Below are 20502 nucleotides of genomic sequence, written 5' to 3'. Positions count from 1 at the left end.
GAAAGTATGTGTCCAAGTCTCCACCACCCTCAGATGAACACCCACACGGATCCAAAGACATTAATTTCAGGCCAGAAGTCAAGGTCAGACATCAAAGGGTTTTCTCAGGCAGCAAGTGCATGCACACAGGATACAGCATGATCTCAAGTTGGCCAACCAACATGATTAATGCTCTCACCTGCCCTAAAAGCATCATCTGCATAATGGGGGTTGGGGGTGGGGGACAAATCACGAGGCCTGAAAGGACATTTCTGCCAAGACGAAAAGTTAATAAATGCAGCAATCCCCAGTTAACAATTTTTTTTTAATCTAAGACATTACACAAAGCTCCTCTCCCATGCAACTGAACAGAAATAAGAGAATATTAAAAACCGCAAAGGAAGCAAGTCACCTGCAGCTCATATCTCAGAGTGCAGCAGGTCAGCTGGCCAAGCACTGCCTCTGTGCCATGCTCCTAGAGGCACCTGGGCTAGGAGCGTGGGTACCTCATTAAACACCTCCCACCTCGAGAGGGGAACCCTGCTTCCCATCTGACACAGAAAGTGGCAGGGGTGGGAGAGGGATGCAGGACTGGTCTGGGGTGAGGGAGCTTACCCACAGTGTTCCACCACTAACACCAGCTCGGGGCAGCTGACCTTCCCCACCAGGAAGTTTCTCTAGTTCCTCCGGGCTTTCCACAAACCACCCTCCCTGACCACAGGAAGGCAGCTGGCCTGGTTGACCTCTACCTTTAGAAAACAAACGGGGACCCAGGCTGCCTAGGAACCCAGGGAACACCAACAAGCCAGCAGGGAGAACAGCCTCAGCATGGTCAAAACACTGCCTGGCTCTTTCCAAAGCCACTTCCTCCATGGAGCAAGAGGCCTCTAGTGACCTGGTGGTCACTTGCAGTCCCCTCTGGACCTGGAGCCAGAAGCTGTGGCAGATGAACAAGGCCCTTTCAAGAGGGGCTGGCTGAACACTGTGTGTGGAGAGACAGTGAGCAGCTGTTGTGTGCATGTACCCAGGGGGCCTTAGATGCACCAAGGCATACAAGTATGGGGTCAGAGTTGTCCACTCTCAAGATGAGGAGGAGAGCCGTGATTCAGATAATGCTGCAGGTAAGACTCAGTAGAGTGACTTTTTAAAATATTATTTTATTGGTACATTTTAGGTATACAATATAATGAGTCCTCATTGGAAATTTGCACCTTTACATAATCTCTCTCGGTTCTTATTTTTCCCCCTTCCCCTGCCCTCCCTTCAACCCCTCCATCCCTATTTACAAAGACTTTGTTTCCATTTTTTCATTTTCCCATATTAATTCTATTCCCTTCTTTACGTTCCCCTACCCTTCCCACTTCCCCTTCCCCTTGGCCCCTTTTCTTTCTATTTCACATTATCTATTATACCTTTTAGTCCTTACTTACATTTTGTTTCTCACACTAGAGAAACTATTCGGTATTTACACATGTGTGTCCTATTTATTTCACTTAAGAGTATCACCTCAATGGGCATCCATTTAGCTATAAATGTCTACTTTCTCATTTTGATGGCTGAGTAGTACTCCATTTTATTTTTAAAATTCACCTTTCCTTTATCCAGTGACTGACTTTTGATCTCACCTGTCCAGCATGAGCCAAGGTCCTTAAGTCTCAGGCATCCTTGGGACGGCGCTGGCAGGAGGTCACCCAGGCAAGTCCATCTGCTGTCACCAAAACAGCCTTTTGTTGGGCAGGCAGAACCCTTAGACATTAAAAATATCCCAGAAATTCCTGACCTCATACACAAACATCCACCAACCTCCAAGAACTTCCTAGGCTGGCTTTTCCACTATCAAAAAGGAATGATCAGGCCAGGGATTTAGCTCAGTGGTTCTGGCGCCTCCCTCAAAAGCGCAAGGTCCCAAGTTCGATCCCCGGTACCAAAAAAAAAAATGATTTCAGCGGGGTGTGGGGACACACATTGCAATCCTAGCTACTCAAGAGGCTGAGAGGCAGGAGACTCATGAGTTTGAGACCAGCTAGTCTGAGCAACTTAGAGACCCTGTCTCAAAAAAGCAAAAAGCAAAAAGGATGTAGCTCAGTTTCAATTCCTAGAACTGAAAAGAAAAAGAAATTTTTTAAAAGGGGACAGGGGGAGAGATAAGGGGGCTGGGGATTTAGCTCAGTGGTTCCGCTGGCTGCCTCGAAAGCCCAAGGACCTGAGTTCAATTCCCGGTACCAAAAAAAAAATGGTAAGAAAAGAAGAAAGCAATGATTTCACTGCATTAGTAGCTGGGATGAGGGAGCGGTAAGGGCCAAGAGAATTGTCTTTGGGTGAAAGTACTGTTTCACAACCAAGTAGCAGTCACCTCTTTAAAAACAAACAAACTTGTAGAACTGCACACTAAAGAATTTTACTGTGTATAAAGTATGCAAAAATTTAAAAATTGGTCCTCAAACAACAAATATTAAAAATAACTTTCCCGGGCCAGGGATTTAGCTCAGTGCTTCCGCCACCTGCCTCACAGGCAGGCACAAGGACCAGAGTTCAATTCCCAGTACCTAAATAAATAAATAACTTTCCAAGTGCAGTGAACTGTGAAGTCCCTCAGCAGCCACAGTGGCCTGGTTCCAGCTGGCAAGCGGGCTAGCCCTGCACCCACCTGCCCCCCACCAGGTTTCCTGGCAATCTCAGCAACCAGAAGAGCCCAGTATCAGTAGCAAGGATCCTGATAAACACATTTGTAGTCTTCCCTGAAATGCAGCTACACTTCAAACAATTCTGTCAGGGAAAATCATTTAGTTATCTCCGGTAGTTTAGTGGCCAGGAAATGAGAAATGAATTCCCCTCGGGTACCTTTCCTTAATTGCTCTTACCTTGGGGTTAAATCTACCACATTTAGCCCCAACACATCCTCTCCACCTAACTAAACCCAGTGGCATCTCTGTTATCAAATAAGGCAGGCACAGGCTCCCCTAGACCTTTCCAAGTCAGGGCAGAAGAGCTCTGGCATAGCAGGGCAAGCTACACTTGTGGGTGGCTGCCATCATCACCTCCCAAAACCCTGGCCACTAGGAACCCTTCTGGGGAAGCCTGGGCAGCCTGCACAGGGCAAGCCAGCAGTAGGCCCTCTGAGCTCCCCCAGAGGCCAGCTTTGGCAGACTTCATCTGATGGCTAAGAGAGGCTAGGGGAAGCCTTGATGCAGGGAACCTAGGGAACCACTCGAATGGGGAGAAAAGGGTCCCAGTATTTAAAGACACCAAAGGTCACCCAGCAAGTTAAGGGCGGAGCCAGGAAAGATCCAGATGGTTCTTTCTGTCAGAGGTTTGCTGCCACCCCACGCCTCCTGCAGGTGTTCAATGCACCAAAGAGCAAACAATAACAACAAAATAAGCTGAAAGCTCTTCTGGATCATGCCCAGGTGCTACACAGCAATCTCAGACTTCAACAAGATGAGCTGAGACTACACAACAAATTAACCCGTATTTCCAAGTCCTGCACAGACCTGCACCTCATACCTCTCTGGCTCTCAGGGTGCTCACCACAGGCCGGAAGACAGCTTAAAAGGCCTAGGACAATTCCTGGCACAGGTTGGTTTCCTCTCAGAAGACATTACAACAGGTATCCAATGAGAATATCAAGGTACTGTTCAAAGTCCAAAAAGTCTAATCCCACAGGGCAGTGGCTGCCCACCCTTGGGATTCCAGATGCTCCAATTCTGTGCCTCCAGTTCAGACACATAGGTCCAACTGTTTGCAAGAGGCCACTATAAGCACAACGGCTCCCAAACCAAACCCATCTTCTCCCACTCTACTCTAATCTCAACAAATGCTGCCACACCACCATCTACTCAACCAACCTGTGTGGATCCTGGGGAGTTGCCTGGTGCCGCCTTCTTCCCATCCACCTCAGAGCCAGGCTGCATCACACTCACAGATGCTCCACCCTCCCTCACCAACCCTTGAGCCCATGGTTGCCTCAGTCTCCCAGGCCATTGCTGTGGCTTTAAAATGCTACTTCTTGGGCCAGGGATTTAGCTCAGTGGTACCATGCCTGCCTCACAAGTGCAAGCACCTGAGTTCGATCCCCAGTACCCCTCCCCCCAAAAAAGCTACTTCTAGGGACAGTAACTTCTCAGTAGTCCATCACCACCCCAAAAAACTATTTCAGAAATTACAGGGCCAGGGATTTAGTTTAGTGGCCCCACACCGCCTGACAAGTGCAAGGTCCTGAGTTCGATTCCTGGTACCAAGAAAAGAAATTACAGCCATCCTACATCCCTCCTGACCTCTCTGTATCTCTCCAGACCAACCTTCCTAGTGCCCCACACTTCATTCTCTTTAGTCCAGAAAAAGATAAATATGACCCACATCCGGGAACTCAAGCGTTTGCAAAACATTTAACCCTCACCAGTACACTGTCAATACACACACAATGGCAGGGAGGTGGGAGTATTTGTCCAAGGCCCCCAGCTATTCAGCAGGTGCCTGCCTGGAGGCTATGTGCCCAAGCACTACACTGTGGGAGACCCCCAGGAACTTCCTTCTATTCCTCCAGCAGGTCCCCTCCTGACCCACCTCCCATGCACCCAACACAACTGGGCACATTCAACCGTTCTGCTCAATGTTGGAGGAAACACTTTGCTCCTCCTGCAGCCCCACACCTCCCCCTACCTCCAGCACACAGGAGGAGCTCTATTCTCTTGAAAGCATTTTCGGGAGCACCAAGTTCATCTCAATGTCACTGCATCAATCTACAGCAAATTGATCCAAATTTTGTTACTTTATCATGTAACACCTATAAGCCCTATGCCTAAAATACTGCATATCTTGTTTGACTTACTAAATTACAAAGCTTTTCTAAATCTCTTAAAGGTAGTTTTCCCAGTAATGCATAACTGCTTAATTGGGAAGTGTACAAAACGTAATTGTACTGCCTAACTCTACAATATTGCTTATGGGAATATCTCTGTTCATTCATTCTGCTTTATTTTGTACTTAATCTCTATTAAGATGTCTATATGAAAATAGAGGTGTGCTAGTCTTCATAAACACCATAAATCATGAAGTCAAGTTAGCCCAAGTCCAGAAGCAGCCCCAAAAGCAGTTGCTGGGCCCCAAAGGCCACCATTCTCATGTTCCAAGAGCTATGCCTTGGGACACCAGTGCTCAGCTAGCCAGGTAGCAACAGCTCATGCCATATCTGCCAAGTGCTCTCACAGTCAACGCCTCTTCATGCAACTCCAAGAGCACCAACTTTCCCCAAAAGGAGTTACCTAAACCAAGACTGAATCCTTTCTCTTCCTGCTCAAGACCCCAGTTACCAATTTTGCATTGAGACAACCAAGGGGCCCCCTCAATCATCCTTCATATGAAGACACCTCAGGTTACCCTTCTAACTCAGGAGATCCCTCCAAAGGCTCCAGACTGGATGGATTTGCCCTGTCCTCCTAACTTTCTGGCCTTCAAATGTACACACATTCACCCAACCCACAGTTGGGTTATATGAATACACAGCCATTCTATACATAGCCTGGCATGGGTAGAGAAGAACCAGTCCAGATCTTGCTTCATTATTCATGAACTACAAGCACATCCACGTGGCTTTGGCAATTGCTCAACAGGAAACAACCACTGTCCCTTACTGTCTCACATCAGGATTGTTACTAAAAATAAAATAAGGCAATGTATGACAAAGCACTTCTACACACTGAAAAAAAGGTAAGCCTCACTGAAGCCTACCAATTAATAAATTCAGTCATCAAGGTGAAAAGGATTGCCAGGTGTAGTGACACACCTGTAATCCCAGAGCTAGGAAGGCTGAGGTGGGAGTAACCTGCGTTTGAAGACAGTCTGGGATATACAATTAATACGATGTTGGCCTGGGCTTAACAGTGACACACCCTGCCTCAAAAAAAGGAAAGGATTTGCCACAAAAGGTGCTCACCGTTGTCTCAAACAGATGTTGCCTCAAATCTGTTTCAGTGTTTGGAATCAAAATGAATACTACTGATGAAATATAGGCACAGGTGCAGGCCTTGGACAATGCCCTGAAGGTTGACTTCATTTGCCCAAGTTACCTGAGGTGGCGGCAGTGCCTTTTGGCTTCCATGTTAACCCTCACACCCAACAATGCAAAAACTATCAATTGCATGTATCCATCTTTGAGTTGTGAATATACATTTCCATAGTATACTTCAATAAGTTGATTCATATGTATTTTACTAAAATATAATTTCTAACCCATATGCTGTGACTCTCAGGCCCACCTATCAACAAACACTGCCGAATGGTCAGGAGATACAGTTAAATGTCAAATACATGCTCATTGGAACCAGCTCCAAGTGTAACCTACACAAAGGAAACTTCCCCTCAAGTCCCTAGGAATGTCTGCTGCCCTTCCAAGAGGCAGAGAATCCCTCTTAAACCAAAGGAAGGGGAGCAGAGCAGAAATACCGATTTCAGTTTTCAAGTCTATTCATTCAATTTGGGGGGTTGAGTTATATAAACTCTTCTTTCAACCACTCTTCATGCCAAATGTTCAATAACTAGACTTAAGCGTGTGGGTGTGTGTTGGGGGAGTAGTTTGACAGTCTGTGTGCCGTTGGCAGGTTCTGGGCTGGCTGCACTAAGAACCACCTGGAGGAGGTTTGCTAAAAATACAGATGTTAGGGGTTCTCCAACAGGATGTTGGGTGGGGCCCAGGAGACAGACTCCTGGCTGCGTTACCCTGGGGATTCCCCCCACCCCACAGCAGCCATCTTCTCTCGATTCCCCTGGGAACAAGGTCCTCCCTGGGGACTGAATGAGTCACTGATGTGAAAACCACCAATCCCACAGCCAGCTTGTCACCATCAAATGCATGGAGAGCAGGGCAGGGGGCTGGCGGAGGGGTGCTGACATACATCTGCTCACCTCTCCCTGCTTCAGGGAGGCCCCTAGTTCCATCTGTTTGTCCAATTCTACTTCACGCCCGCCTGTGGTTCTAGAGATGTAGACAGAACACAGAACAGGAACATCATGTGTTGCTGGAACAGGGCAGGGGTGAGAAGGGAACACAGCTCTCAGTAACCCCACCATTACCAGGGGGATTACTGATATTCTAGCACCAGTACCACCACCAATAATAATACTGACCACGACAAGTGAGCACTTCCCACATGCATCAGTGTCTTGCCTACTGTACACCTCCCCACGGTTTGCAATGGTAGCAATACTACCTTCTGGCCCCTGACCTATGGGGATACCTTTGCATTCCATCAACTGCTGTTTCCAAGGCCATTTTCAAGCCCCATCTTACTTTCCAAGTTAAGACAGTGAATGGCATGAACTGAACCCAGAGGAACTGCTGATCCGTGTAATGACCAGCCGGCCCTGAAAGTGAGAGTCTCTTCAACAGACACCTTCCTATACATGGCTCCCCAGCCCCCATCTCACCATCTCATGCACACATGATCCTACAACTCACCCCTTGGCCTAGCACCTGGCACTACCCAGGAGGAGAAAGTAGCTCCTTCTAAAATCTGAATCAGAAGCCATCCCAAGAGGCACAGGCATATCCATGCTGTGTCTGGCCCAGAGGGACTGTTTAGTCCACTTCTGTGAGGGAATGGGCACCCTGAGAAAACATGATTAATTACCACCCCATTTCCAGGGCTTAGGGTCAGGAACATACACACCCCAGCAAATCTGTCATACAGCTGGACCTGGTCCAGTTACCAAAGCTGCTGTTGACCACACGAGCACCCACCATGTGCCAGGCAGAAAGACCAAACAAGACTCCCCAAAGCAATCAACTATCCTGAACACTGACCAGGCAAACCCTTTTACTTCCTGGGGAGCTAGAGGGTTGAAGGGAGCTATGAAGACAAACACAGGGAGGGAATGGCAGACACTGCTATTTCTCTCAACAAAAATGCCCAAGGGAACGTGGCCAGGCTTCCCTGCATTTGGCTTACCTGTGGTATGCAGTGGGTGCTGGGCTGCCACTCTCAGCAGGCTGCACCTGTCAAGGGCAGCTGGGACAGAGAGACAGGGCCCTGGCTGCCTGTCCATCAAGTAAGACAGTCCAGTTTTTCTTCCTTCTCTGAGAAGGGAAAGTAGGTCTCAAATAGAAAGTAAATATTTTAGATTGGGCATTTCATGGAGTAAGCTAAAATATGTATCATAGTGACATTACACAGACTAAAAACTGGAGGAATTTGAGCTCTTCTCTTTGGCCCCAGGAACTAATGAGAAAATAGTTGTTCCCTAATGAAGCCATCCCTGCCACCTACTGCCGTTCCCTAACCCTGGTGGACTATATATTCCAGGTGGATTTTTTGTTCTTTAGTATGGAAGATTGAACACAGGGCCTTGTCTATGCTAGGCTCTACCACTGGGCTGCACCCTCCCCACCTCTATTTAATTAATTTATTTAGGTTTTTTGAGACAGGGTCTTTACGTAGGTTCAAGCTTGCTTCAAACTTGCTACATAACCCCACTCTGTCTCAAATTCACAACCCTCCTGCCCCAGCCTCCTGAGAATCAGGATCTATTTTATTTTTCAGACAGGGTCTTCTGAGTTGCCCAGGCTGGCCTCATACTTGCCTCGGCCTCTTGACCTGCTGAGATTACAGGTGTGTGCCACCACACCTACCTCCAGATATTTTTTTAAACCAGGTTTCCAAATCTCCCCCTCCAAATGCTTCTTTCTGAACCTCCCTTTAAAACACTTCACTTGGTTCCATAAAACCCACTCATCCTTTCCACGCAAAGGATAAAAACTCGTTTCATGATGGGTCTAGTCCTGCAGGAGAGGGCCCAGTCCACCCCTGTACCATCTTCAGGACTATGTCACTCATCCTTCACCCTGCACAATCCAATTAGTCAAGGCCTATGGAGCTTCTCTGTTGCCTTCCTCCCAATACCCGAAGTGAATCCCTTCCACTCCCAGGTTCTTCTAGTTCACACAGTATGAGAAGCACATGGTAGGATTTTTCAGGGCAAGAGAAACTGTTTTTTTTTTAAAAAAATGTAACAAACACCAGGCATAGTGGAGCACACCTGTAATCCCAGTACTCGAGAGGCTGAGGTAGGAGGAACATCTTAAGTTTGAGGTGTGCCTAGGATGTATATACTGAGTTCCAGGCCAATCTGAAACATAGTGAAAACACTGTCTCAAAAAAACCAAAGTAAATTTTTAAAAATTTAACAAACACCTATAATGTGTCAGCCTGTTCTAAACACTTACAAACATTACCTCATGGAATCCTAACAACACATCTTCTTTCTACCCTCATTCTACACTCAGAAATCAAAGCCCTTCACAAGGGCTTAGTGAATATTAAGTGCACAGGAGTACATCATTTCCCATCCTTTCTAGAAACACTTTCTACAGCCATCTGTCCGGGGGTGTATCTTGTTGCTTCTATTAAGGTATAGGAAGGGAGGGTTGTTTCGCCTCTGGCCCAGCCTTACTATTCCAAAGGAATAGTGAGCACACGGCACTGTGGTCAGGCCCGTGCTTCCCAAATGGGCTTCGGGGCCCCCACAGCAAAGCTTGGGGATCTGAATCATGCCAAGTCATCAACAAGGTACAAAGATCCAGGCTAGTGGGAACACCCAGAGTTGCCCAGACACTCTCTCACTCACTAAGAGCAAAGAACCAGGAATCCAGCTCCAAACCAGATCCCTGCTCTAGAAGATGACAGAAGTTAGGAAAAACCCTTTCAAAGCTTCCTTTTGAGGAAACGTGTTAAAGAACCACTCTTTGGGGCTAATATATCGTAAGGCTTGGCTTCTCAGCCCAGGCCTGGCTGGGATGCTCAGGCAGAGCGAAATGCATACTGTGAGTCACAGCCTGCACTCCCTCTACTCCCTTTAGACACATCAGACTCAACTAAGACATACTGGCAATTAGCACAAAGAAAACACAAAAGAATTTTGTGCTAATTCCTTTGCCCACTACGTGGAGTGCATGTGACCAGTTCCGGAAGTAAAAGAATTACCCCACTATTCAAGACCCTGTTTAAGTACTCAGGAAGATGTCATCACAGAGAGAATTCAAATTTTAATTCTGAACTCTCCTGGCTTTTGTCAGTTGAAACCACATTCTTAATCCTAGGCTAGGTGAGAAATGAGAAGAAAGGATGTGTATGTGTGGGGGAAAAAACTCCAACCTTGCATTAAAAGCAACAAGCATTGTGGAGGACACCAAAGCAAAGCAGCAAAATCCTACACAAATGAGAGGGTGAAAAAAAACTAGGCACCAAGGAGGGCAGATCACCTGCCCCTGCTCCGGTCACATGTTTTGATGGATAAACTTGGATGCTAAACTCAGTGGCTTTTCTGCAGAGGTCCTTACCTCCTACACCCTAGACCCCAGAGTGTGGTTCTGGGACCAACCTCAACCCTGGCTGTTAAGAAATGACCTTCCATCAGGACGCTACATGGAGTGGTCAGTCAGCAAATGCAGAGAAAACTCCAGGAGCGTCAGAATATCCTGGGGCTAAGGTGCCGGCAGGACTTAGCCTCAGCCACCTTCCGGATGGAACAGCCACTAAGGAAGCTGCTTCATCCTTCTACACCCCAAAGGGGCACCTCAGAAGCCTGTGGGGGTGGAGCGAGCTAGAGCTGGTCCTGGCCCACACATAAACACACACACACACACACACACACACACACACACACACACACACACTGACCTTTCCATATGGAGTGCAGTGGAAGGGAGACCTGTTTGAAACTGCAGGGGGACTTAAAATAGAATCTAATCATTACTCAAGCTGGAGCAGGGCCAGGACACCAGGGCTAACATGACTAATTTGTCAAGAGACACCTCCCAGCGCTTCCCTCCGCTGTCTTGAGACAGGGCAGGCCACACTGAATCCCCAGTGGCCCCACTCTACCCCCAAATCCTACCAGGGGCAGCAGCACCAGCAAGACTGCAGGCATTTCTCGATCACACGCATGTTCACAAGCTCACACGTGTTCCCAAAAGAAGGGCTGCAGAACTGGGAAGGTAATCTTATAATTAAAGGAAAGCCTGTTCTTCAGGAAAATCTCTACCATGTGGAGACCTTACCTCTCCGGAAAGCCAAGGTCAGCGAGAGAGAGAAAGAGCTCAGGCATCACCTGCTCCAGCTCAGTTAATCACTGGGTAGGGCCGGGCTCTGGATTTCAGGACACACCCAACTTCATGCCATTCCCTTTCAGTTCTCCGATAGCCTCTGAAAAGAAGGCTGTTGCCTTTGTTCAGGAATATTCATTCAAATTCCTTTCTAAGGCCCACATCACACAAATGCAGGACAGCAACCAAAGGAGGTTCACCTGAGTCAAGTTTCTTCATTTTTACCGGAGTGGTGGAGAGGGACCATCCCAATTAGGAGAAATCCTACCCAGCTTCCCTGTTTCTTGCCTTAAATTCCCCCTATAAACACAGCAACCAGATCCTATTTTAAGATGTGCATAATGGATCAAGTTGAAAGTAAGAAATATCCAGGGTGGGGGCGGTGAGGGACCGTACCAGTAAGGAGTGGGTCTGCTTTGAGAAAACTCTCAGGTCACACGAACCCAGACCACAAACATGAAAATTTGAGTCTTAGCCTACGGAAAAAAGAAAGTAGCTGGCCAATAAATCCTGTATGACCACATAAAACACTGGGCAAGCTATCCACGTGTACGTACATGTGTGCCATGTATGGGCAAGGGACAAAGAGACTACGGGGGAAAAGGGGATCTAATCTTGAGGTAGCATGGCAAAAGCACCCTTAAATATCCCCAAGTCCTAGTCAAAAGCCAAAAGGAACCTTGATCAATGAGAAAAACCAGACCCAGCAGAGTTGAAAGTATCTGAACTTCTGGCTCCCTTACTTATGTAACTAACCTCCCTCTCAGTCTCTTCATCAGTAAAAGAGTGATTGTCGGCCCTACCTCTTTGAGGACTTGAGGACAACACTGGCTGTCCCCTGGCTGTCTATCCGAAGTCCAGGGTCTGCTCTTGCCCCAGACAGTGAGTTTGTAATCCAGAGAATTCTCCTCCCACAGCCAGTGGAGACCCTGTATACTGCCTGCCAGAGGTTTCCAATCAGGAGCCTCACTATTCTAATCATTCACCCCAAAAGTGCAGTAAATTTAAAATAGGCCTGCAAGTGATGTAGAAACACCTCCTCCTTGGTATTAGACAGGCCAGACCCCACAGTTGCAGGCCAGCCCTGCACAAAAGCCTCCGGGAGGGAGAAGGAAGTGGATGCTGGGGGGCAGGGCCCATTTTTATCACCTGAAAGACTTCCCGGAGCTCCGGATTTACATGTAAAAAGGCAAAGGGCCCAGGGAAGGTGTTTCCGGGGGTGTCAGGTACCTAGGACTACGGTAGGTGGAGAGCAGCACACTGCGTTTTGGGGTCCTAGAACCCTGGGATTTCAGAAAACCGGGAACCCAGAGGCCAGTCCTCGGTCCTTCCAGCACAGCGGAACAACCCTAAGTCTGCGCTCAGGCCGAGGACAGGTGTGCCAGCTCGGCCTGCAGCCTCCAACCAGGCCCAGTGCCACTCTCCTCTCGTGGGAAGGTCGAACAGGACCTCGGAAGTAAGAGAACCTGGTGTCTTCAGGGCAGAAGGAAGGGGATCCCTGCAGTCCCAGGCCACCAGACTTCACACTAGAGAAATGGGAGGAGGAAAACACCCTCTTTAAGACTTGGGGGAGGCAGTTCAGTATTTCTTTCTCGAATAAAAATGGGATTATTTGATTTACCCAGCTTGCAGGAGCATCGTGAAGATTAATGACTGTGAAATGTTTTAAGATCAAAAACATCCCTAGATTTTACTCACAAGCTCCTATATGTGTATACTGATACATGAACAGAAAAATACACTCTTGTCAACTGCTCTCTGAGGTGACTTCTATACCCTAATTGGAAAGCACGGAATCAGGTAATCTCAGTGTGCCCCTGAGACATTAAAAGGAATAGAGACAGTGCTCACTTCGGCAGCACATATACTAAAAGGAATACAGACAGGTAAGGGTATCATTTCCACTTGGCCTCCATCCTGAGCTGCTTGCACTATCCAATCTCTCCAAAGGGCAGATGAGATCCAGCCGGGGTGCAGAGTACAGGGGAACATCTTGGGGAAGGCAGGGGAAAATTTTAAATACTATCATCACCCAGACTGGGAAGACAATGTGGCCACCTCATCTTAATCAGCTCATGTGGCAGGTGCCCAGCGGCTTGCTTGGGGCTGTTGGATTCACCAGTGTCTGGGAGACCTCAGCCCACATAGGGCCCAGAGGTCAGGCAAGCTCTGCGACTGCTCCTGGCCCACACGGCCCATTTAGCCTGGCAGCTCCAACAGCAAGGCCTCCCTAGTGTGAATACTCCTCAGAGCAAAGTGATTGGACCCAGGACACTGTTGGCATGGAAGGGCACCCCTAATCCAGGCTGAACATTCTGCATTCTGTCAACTGGTCCAGGCATATGGTTTTAAGGGACCCACTCCAAGCCACCACTTGCTCTAGGTATACTAGTTTGGCAGGCCAGGGAGCCCACTGCTGCAATGTCCACGAGCCTCCTTCTTCTGGCTCACCTGTGCCTGAACAAGCTAAGTGACCACACTAAGACCATCAGCAACCAAATAAGAGTCGCAGCTGGAGTGCATTTAAAGGGAAAGGAGCACAAACCCTTTCTGGGCCTCTCACTCCCTTCTTCACTTGCTCTGTCCTCCTTCCCCCTCCATGTCTTCTCCCCTCCTGGTCCCTCCCGGTCACCTCTCCCCTACGCAACACACCTGGGGCAGCTACAACATTATCACTTTCAGGCTTGATTCTAGCCAGCTATCCCTATAAAATAATTCTTTACTAGCCTCAATATTTAGGTAAGACTTTTTTTTTTAACTACCATAAATGAAACAACAAAAAAATTCTTATTAAGCCACAGAAGTTGACCTCTATGACCTAGGTCTACAGCTCCTTCCAGAGAAACTTCCTGGGAGTCCAGTGACACCAATAATGAAGTTTTTGTTTGTCCTGGGCTTGGACAGATTGCTGGAGGCCAGATTTCAGGCTTGGCTGGAGCGCAGCCATGATTAGGTTGAGTTTACAAGGCCTGAGCTAGCCTGGCGCTGCAGAAAGACCCCCACACCCAGTCTGCAGTCCATTGCCTGTAACATGGCTCTCCCAAGCTTCTGCCTTAAGCTAGGCTGAGATGACAGAGTTATGGCCACTATTTCCTACCAATCTTTCAGTTTGGCAATAGTTAGTCATAATTAAGGATCTGTTTAATGTAAGAAGTACATTTCTGCTGATTAGATGAGCACTTGGAAGGTATATTTCTTTTTGTATTTGCTAAGTGGGAAACATTTTTAGAAACATAAAGGATGAAAAGCACTACCCTCCCCCACTCACAGGACTTTCCTGGATTCAAAGAAGCCAACAGAGTCAAAGGCAAGCCTGGCCACCAGGGTCAGAAAACAGCAGGCATTCAGGTCTAACATCCTTTAAACACCAAGCAACCTCCAGGAGAGATGTAGTCTCTATTACTACTTAGGCCAAAAGTCACAACTCCCTATACAACCAAAATCACCACTTGCCCCATTAATAAGAACCCAACCGTTTTATCACAGTTTTTGTGAGTACAAAACCAACTCTAGGCAACCATCTGTTAAATTTAAGTTAGGTAAACAGCTAAAGCAGATCATTTCTAAAACATTCACTGAGGAGGCTAGGCTAAATACATATGGAAACTGCAACTAGCCCCCAAAATTCTAACCAAATGTATACTGCTAAGTATTAGTGCAGAGCCAGGCATGCACACTTGCAACCCCAGCACTCTGGGAGGCTGAGCATCACAAGTTTGACCCCAGCCTGGGCTGGGGAGGTAGCTCAATGCAAAGGCCCTGAATTCAATTCCTGGTACTGGGATGGGCGGGATGATACCCTAACAGGCAGCAGTCCCAACAGAGGGGCTCCTTCCTACAGGTGCTTAAAAAGCAAGGAAGTGGGAATTGGAGTCACCTGAGCTATAGTTGGGTCTACTTGGCGCTCAGGTCCCAGGTGGAAGCAGAAAGGCTGTGGGAGGGGAGAAAGACCAGAAGAGGCAAAAGGGCAGCAGCTGCACAACAAACGAGACCTACTGCAAAGACGCATTTTAGGTGCACTTTCCCTAACATCAACAGATGTAGCAGTACTTTAAAGCAAGAACACATTTAAAACAACGTAAAAGAAAATTATTTAAAACAACTTCTTCCTGTGACTTAAGATGCCTGTTTCTGGTGCTGAATTTTATTTCTTTATACCAAATTTCAAGGGAAAGGTTTTTTTACACTTTCCTGGAAGAACTCTATTCTACTTTTGGAATCTTTCCTCAAAAATGCAGATTATTAAGAAGAGAACGCATGGATTCCCTAGCAATCCAAAAAGACCACGTTCTAAGAAAACTCTGGAAGGGAGGCAGGCCAAATTTCCATGCCCAGCCAAGAAGATGAATGCCACGCTGGTTTCCATCCTGGCTGCGGCTCTGGCCGGTTATGTGTGCTCCAGCAGTTGGGAGAATGAAGGCGAAAATGGCCCTTGGCTCCCATTGTCAACATTCCACAAAAACAATGGCCTGGCTCTCTCTCTCTCTTGTACATTCGGTATTCATTTGTGAATCCCCCTCCTTTTTACACAATTTGTAAAGCCCTTCTTTTCACAGGCTAAGTTCTGAAAGCCCAAGTGCAGCCATAATTTAGGCTTTCAACATTAATAATGACAGCTAAAAGCAAACTCCAGATTATCCCCAAACATTAATTTCTGAATATCATTAAAGTCACATTGATGGCTTTTGGATACTCTCCATTAAATCATGATCAAAAGAACCACTGAACACCTTAAAAATGGTTCTGAAGTTTTTAGCAATTATTAAATATAATTTTTCAAACCCAGAGGTTTTTAAAAAAGTTTTTGATACATAGTCCATCAAACCCAGATTTGAATAAAAATTAATTTCAGAAGATAATGAAGGGGGTGGTGAGAAGGCCTGCATCTTCCCCTTCTTTCCAGGGGTGCTGTAACTTTAACTTGCAGCTGAGTAAATTAGGACATGCTTACCAGCTGTAAGGGGGAAAATTGATACCTGCCCAGGCAGTGCAGCCTTGCAGAGTTTATCCATTCCAGTATTCATGTGGCTACTAAAACTTTTCAGTAGGCAAAGTCCTCAGAAGCATTCCTGAACTAGCAATCCAAGAGAAGATTCTTGGGGAATAAGATACCTTGCTATTTCACCAAATGGTGATCCCTCTGTTAAATACAAGGGCTTCTTTGTAAAGGATCAAACAGCAGTCCCATTTTTTAATTGCTACAAAAATGTGCTCCACCCTCTGCAATGGAACTATCACTGAGGTGGAAATATTACCTGAGTGGTACCCTGCCCAACAGGTAAATTTGCCTTCCCAACTGTGCACTGCATGTATATTTGTGACCTGTATCGTGGACCTGGGACACTTGTGCAGCTGCTTTTCACTGAAAGATTATTAACAGAAGGAGCCAGGCTGCACCACATACATTAGAATGACAGCCTCTCTCTGTTAAAACGACAGTGGTAAGAAATGAAAACGGGTGCCACCATTCTACCATGGCTGTAAACTCTTCAAAATTTTTCCATTTAGGGAAAGCATTAAGTGCAAAGGATATAACTTTGCCTTCAAAAATGATTCATGATGTTAGTGATCTGTCAAGCAAATGGCATTTTGGTGCTAGATCTCAACAGGGCCTGAGAGGTATGCTTTTCCTTTTAATAAATGAATCTAAAGGATTTCATATAACATGAGCCACCCTGAGCTCTCATTCCTTTAGTATTAACAATCCCCAACAATATCATTTTTAAATCTGGTACACTGCTGACTCAAGAACATATTTTACACACTTACTGTTTACTGCGTAGCCAGTTATTCATAACAGTAAGAAAGTTGCAAGTTGTTCTTGTAGTTTTGTGATTGCTATTTGTTTCACTTAACCTCTCGTTAAAACGCTTTCCAGACTTAGGAATTAAGATTTCTGTTTGGAGTTTTGTAAGGTAAGAGTGAAGTTATTGATTATTCCCTGGAAGGGTAACTAATGGACTAGTTAATAATTATTCAACTAGCAAGTTTTACTGTTTCATCTTACGTACAAGGTGAGATTAACAATGCCAGAGAAAGCAAACTGGACTCAGCAGGGACAGGAACAGGTGTGCCTCAGTCTTAAAAGGCCAAAATATCTCACAAAGTATGTCACTGGTGTTTTTACAGTGGCAGTACTGTTTATTTTTAAGTAGCCAAACGTTTTTACTTTCTTAACTTTAAAGAGACACACTGCAAATATTTCTTCTCTGAGTCTCTTCCCACACATATATTGCAACTCATGCCTAGCAAGGAAATGCATTTTGAGCACAAAGAATTTTTTTTAATCAGTTAAGAGAAAAAAAAAAAGGTACGCCACCTGCCCTTCCCCCCAATACCCATTCAAGGGTCAGTTTCAAAGATCCCAAGTGAAATCATAAATAACTCACAGGGCTCACCACCCTCCACTCGGCCATATTAAGGTGCCATTAGCAAAAAGGAGGAGGGTAACATACTCTTTCAGCTTAAGTATCTTCCTAAACAGGAGAAAGAAACTAGAAAGCATTTTGTCAGGTTCCGAACAAGCTCCAAGCCCACGATCTTTTAATGCCCTCTAGTAAGTGATTTCCACAGGGAAGTAACTGGGGTCCCTACCCCTGGGGCACAGAAAACCAATCAGGACCATAAATTCGCTTTGCCTTCAACCCTCTCCCTCAGTACAAGAGCAGGGTGGGGGAGGGGGTGACCGAACACCAACACACTAAACCCCTCAACGCTGTACAGAAATATGCTGGCTTATTTCTTTTGTTTGGTCATGTTATACTTGATCAAGTGTGAACGATTAAACTGGTTTCATTAAAGCCAAGTGCATTCACGGCTAACATTCAACTTCAACGGCAACTGTAAGGATATTTTGCAAGAGGGAGGGCCTGCTTCTTGCTTGAAACCTACCATCTCATTAACTTTTCTTTTGGGGGCAATAAAAAAGGGCAATGGGGGGTTTTTTCCTGGAGAATACCAGAAAGCCAGACAAAAGGATATTCAGGGTTTTAACTTTAAGACACAGTCCCTGCTACTTAGAAAATAAAAAGAAACCTTGTTTCAATATTAAAGCAGCTGACAGAAAATGTTGAATTAGCATTTAAAATATTACTTTGTAATTGCTGTAAGTACTCTTTGAAACCAAGTGATTATAAAAAACAAGATCCTTTAAAGTCGCACTACTTCGAGATGTAAAGGATTTATAAAAATACATTTAAAAATAGAATTCACCATAGCACGTGAAAACTAGCTCTACTTTGAGAACTCAAGAGGCAGAACAGCAGTCTGAGGGGCTGAACACGAGGTAAGTTTTCAACTGTCTTTGCACCCCAGTACCTAGTAAGACTATCTTCTTTCAAGGAATAAAGACAGTTTGAAGGCAGAATGACTCCGTAAACTTCACCCAAATACAATGTCCCCTCTTCAAAATTACCCATATCAGATAAAAATATAGTCACAATATCCAACAGAATTGCAAATAAGGCATTTAGAATTTTAAATTCCCAATGCATATTTACAGAATACAATTCTCTTGTCTACCGTTCAAGCCACTCATATCTGACTCTATAAGAACTTAATCCGATCTCCAATCTTTAAAGAAAAAAGGGAAGAATACACAGAAAGATGTTTATCCCAGGTAGGGCAAGGGAGCCCGGCGTGACGACGTAGGCCATAGCCAGTGGCCTCCACCACGAGGACGCTTGCAAGCCGGGCATTCCTAACAAAATTCCCTCCCTCTCCCCTAAAAAATCCTAAACGTGAGGTCCCCCGGACCTAACTACTGCTTGGGCTGCCTCTGGAAAAGTACGGGGTGAGGAGAGGGATAAACTGGGAACATTTGCGCGCACACGCACAGTCCGTGTCCTCGTCGATCATCGCCGGCAGAAAGAGAGCCACGAGAGGCAGTGTACGCGCGAGTGTCTCGGCGCGGCCCACGGTCCCCGCGCGGAGCTCTCCGGCCCGCGGCCTCCGAACCCCAGGGCGCGGCGTGGGCTGCGGGAGACCGGCCACGCCGCTGGCCTCCAGCCCGAGAGGCCTGGACTCGCCGGGGCTCCCGCGCTCCTCTGCCCAACTCGCCCGGGGCATCAGGGAAAGCGCGAGATAGAGAAAGAAAGGCGCTTCCCTCGGCCGCGCCGGTCTGTCCGGCGCCGCGGAGGACCAGAGGAAGAAGGCGACCTCCGCGGCCCGGCTACCCCTGCGCCGCGCTGGGTCCCCGCCGCCCAGGGCGCGCCCTAACCAGCCCCTCCTGCAAAACTTTTTCTTTTTGGTTCGCCCCACCCGAAAAGTGCAGCCCGGGCGGGGGAGGTGAGGGAGGCACGCGGGCAGGGCTGCCGGCGGCGGCGGGCAGCTGGCGAGGAGGAAGTGGTGCCCGCGGGAGCGCGGCCGGCCAGAGGAAATGCCCGGCACGCCCGGCCCCCGCCCGCCGCCCGGCCCGCCCAGGACCCCCGCCCCGCCGCGAGTTTGGCGGGCCGAGCCCTGCGCGCCAGTGGGGGCGACCGCGGCGGCAGCAGATGTGGCCCGGCTGCCCGGAGAAGCCAACAATGCCGGGCTGGCAAAACAAAAGGGTTCCACTTCGCCTGTTTCCTCGTTTTTCACTTGCGCTCTCCGGGCGCCGCGCGGGATCCCCGGCTGGCAGGGGCCGCGCCCCCAGGAGCCAGAGCCGCGCGCGCCCCGACTTCCTAGCGTACCCTTGCCTCAGCCTCCCCCGCCCCGCCTCGCAGGCCCAAGGCCCGCCGCACCCCGGCGTGCTCGGACTCCCCGTCCCTAGGGATCCGGCCGTATTGTCCCCGCGGCGCGCCGCACGCTCGGCCTGGGTCGCCACCGGCCCCCGCGCACGCACCCACCGGGCTCGGGGAGCAGGACCCGGGGGCGCCTAGGTAACCGTCGCCGAGACGCCGCCGCCGCCGCCGCTGCCCTCCGGACGCCGCTGCGCTCCGGGTTTTTCTTTCCCTTTTTTTTTTTCCCCAATCCTGATGGGAAGGAAGGTGACCGCCTACTTCGCATTCATCAACTCTCATCACAACAAAAATCCTGGCGCAAACGGCGACCAGGGGCGGCGGGAAGGAGCCCCCAGGCCAGCGTCCAGCCTTGGGCACCGAGGGGGGACGCGGGGCCGGGGGAACGGACCAAAGATGTCCTCGGATGCCGGCTCCGTGTCCTTCGCCCTCCTCCTCCTGGAGTGGCGCAGTGAGGCGCGGGCACGGCGCCCCCAGCCCGCGGCCGCAGGTGGGGCGGGGGCGGCGGCGCCCGGGTCCTCCCCCAGGGCCCCCTTACCTCGTCCGGGGCCGCCGGCGTCCACGGCGAAGGGCGCCCACCCGGGAGGCGGCGGCGGCGGCGGCGGCGGCTCCCGCCCCTCCCACCCCACCCGGCGGCGGTGGCGGTGGCTGGCAGCCCCCCCTCAGCGCGGCATGGCTCCCGGCTCCGTCCCTCGCTCCTCGGGCCACCGC

General features: G+C 48.4%; 1 protein-coding gene across 9 annotated transcripts in view; it reads right to left on the bottom strand.

Annotated features, from left to right (window-relative positions):
* The window catches only part of Ctbp2 (C-terminal binding protein 2), a 167296-nt gene that overhangs the window by 145220 nt on the left and 1574 nt on the right, over positions 1-20502 (bottom strand). The window contains exon 1 of one of the 9 annotated variants that reach the window (XM_087185178.1): positions 20330-20420. The exons of 4 other annotated variants lie outside the window; for them this stretch is intronic. The gene's annotated coding sequence lies outside the window, so the exon portion shown is untranslated. Of the gene's footprint in view, positions 1-1604; positions 7753-19899; positions 20267-20329; positions 20421-20502 lie in introns of those variants that run through there. 4 more of the 9 variants (XM_087185171.1, XM_087185174.1, XM_087185181.1 and 1 more) reach the window with 4 other exon arrangements.

The sequence above is a fragment of the Heterocephalus glaber genome, unplaced genomic scaffold (assembly GCF_053883595.1).
Source record: "Heterocephalus glaber isolate CG9 unplaced genomic scaffold, H.glaber_assembly_v1.0 deba00001497, whole genome shotgun sequence".
In the NCBI taxonomy this organism is placed as follows: domain Eukaryota; kingdom Metazoa; phylum Chordata; class Mammalia; order Rodentia; family Bathyergidae; genus Heterocephalus; species Heterocephalus glaber.
Note: the sequence above shows the minus strand (reverse complement) of the source record. Positions and strands in the feature narration are given on the sequence as shown.